The sequence below is a fragment of the Antedon mediterranea genome, chromosome 2 (assembly GCF_964355755.1).
Source record: "Antedon mediterranea chromosome 2, ecAntMedi1.1, whole genome shotgun sequence".
Lineage (NCBI taxonomy): Eukaryota > Metazoa > Echinodermata > Crinoidea > Comatulida > Antedonidae > Antedon > Antedon mediterranea.
Window position 1 is genome coordinate 32,464,804 of NC_092671.1, and position 2,500 is coordinate 32,467,303.

A 2,500-nucleotide genomic window follows, 5' to 3' on the forward strand; every position below is an offset into this window, starting at 1 on the left:
AACTGTTCGACAATCTTTAGGAGTGCACGCATTCCTTCAGAACTGTCAGAGCACAAGGCAGTGTCATCTGCGTATGCTAATGAAGTGCAGGCTGTGGTGTTATTTAGCTTCCACCCTTGCCCACTAGCCTCCAAGGCGCACAGGAGAGGGTCCATTGCAATGTTGAACAGGATAGGTGACATGGGATCACCTTGCTTCACACCTCTACTCATTTCGATGGGGTCCGTGGTTCCATCTGGTACCTTGAATGACGTACATGTACCGGTGTACATGTCTTTAACCATACCGATGAAATGCTCGTGCACTCCAAACCTTCTAAGACCCTCGAACACATGTTCATGTGAAATTGTGTCGAAGGCCTTTGCCAAATCAAGGAAAACTACCGAAAGATGTTGTCCACGATTCTTTGCCTCCTGAATCATGTCGGTTAGCAGGGTGATATTTTCATTGCATCCAGGAGCCTTAATAAAACCTCTCTGTCTTTCGTTTAGTGTTACCGCCTTTTGGAGTCGACTCGCCAGAATTCGTGTGTATAGTCTGAGCACGATAGAAGAAATAGTCAAGGGTCGCCAATCATTGATGGAATCGGAGTCGCCACTTCCTTTTGGCAACAAAATTGAACGGTTTTCTTTAAGATCCTTGGGGATCTTCCCACTGATAAGAAAAGAGTTGTACAGACTAGCGAGTACCGTATTGATGTTAGGGTTACATTTTAGGTCCTCGAGAGTAACCTTATCTGGACCAGCAGCCGTTGCTGTTTTTGTGGCCTTTATGGCTGTATTCACTTCCTCCACCGTAATTGGCAACAATAAATTTTTATTGTCTACCCTTGCCTTGGGCGGAGGCAGATGACTGAGATCGACTTCAGCCGAACTAGCTGAAAATCTGTCTCTATACACCTCATGGATTTCATCCACTTTTAAAGGACACTCGCCACCCGTTTTTTGATCCAGAATTTCTATTGCCAGCTTTTTCCTGTCCCTATAGTACTGCCGCTGCATGTACTGAAAGCCGCTTGCCTTCTTTGCTGACCGCCTTCGTGGTTTTCGGTTACTCCTCTTTCGTACTTTTAATCTCTTATTGGTAGCAACCCGTTGGAGCTTCCCTTTTATCTTATCGTAACCGCTCACGTCTGAACTTTTCTCAATGGCTCGACTAAATGATGTTAGCACAAGATTTCCCAACTCTGTATTTGTTATCTGCCCCGTAGCAGATATTAAGGCTTCTTCGAAAGGCTCCTTTGGAATATCCTCTTTTCGCTGTGGTCTTTTTGGCATTGGAACTCGGATGACAGGGAGTTGAACAGCTGATTTTGCCTTTGGACCGAAAAGTAGCCCTAGTGCTCGTCGTTTGTCACTCACCTGCTTGTTCGTTTTCGATAACAGCTGTTTAGCAATGTCACTATTGATCTGTCTGGACCCCTGAAATTCAGAGTTCAGATAAATTAGTTTTTCAACTTCTTCATCTGACCAGATTGACTTCTTAGATCTTTTGCTATTCTTAGCCCTTTGCAATCTCTTCCCCTCTACTTCCGCCTGTTGAGCTTCCACCCTCTTTAAATTACGCAGGATAGGGTGTCGGTGCCTTTCATGCTGGGAGAGACCCGTTTTGGTCTTAAATGCCTTGCCACAGGAGCAGACAAAGTCTAACACCTGGGCGGTAGTAGGTTGTTCCAATATACTACATTTGGCGTAGTGTATGGTAGCACCGTGCCCCGTTTTGGAAAACTTCCCACATTTTCCGCATTTAAATAGTACACTCGCATCGGTATGCTTGTGTAGGTGAGTTGTCAATTTTCTTATTTCTGTATAACCGGTGTTACACATGGGACACACAAAGTATGTAAACGGGACAGGTACTACCACAACCGGGTTGTTCTCTACCTCCTTTCTACTTTCAGCAGAACGGACAACAGGTATATCCTGAGCGCTCTCAGGTATAGATAAATCCTCAATTGGAGTTCTTACTTTGAAGAACTCTTTTAGACTTGACGGTGGGATGTTGTGCCCGTCTATTACAGGATGCTTATGACTTCTAAACTCACAATGCCGGAAGGACATTGTCAGCACTGATTTTGTGCTAGGTTCTCCTTCGGAATCGACCTGTCCCAGCGCCAGACTCGACTCCCGTACAGTATGCAATTTAGTGGACGAAAGGCTGTTTGCACCCTTCCGAACGCGGTCGTTTGTTTCCTTATGAAGAAAACGGGCGCCACCGCCTCCCGACTGACTATAGCACGAGCATTCATCTAAAGACACCGGAGCGTCTCTAGAGTTCATGCTGTGGCGTCGTACGTTATATGCAGCAACCTGCTGCACGGTTGACCTATCGGCCGTCCTGCATGCGGGAGAATCAAATACAGGAGACGTGCATGCCCGCTCCTGTACCTGCAAGTGTGTCACAACCCCCATCTGCACCTGCAACAGATGAGGCCGGGTCCCGAGTCCGGGAATATAATTAAATATACTTGTACAAATCAACTTGTTTTTACACTCTCGGG

The 2,500-nt window shown here is 46.1% G+C and overlaps 1 pseudogene; it reads right to left on the reverse strand.

Moving 5' to 3' along the window:
• LOC140042479 (large subunit ribosomal RNA) overlaps positions 1–2,500 on the reverse strand; it is a 7,413-nt pseudogene that overhangs the window by 2,745 nt on the left and 2,168 nt on the right.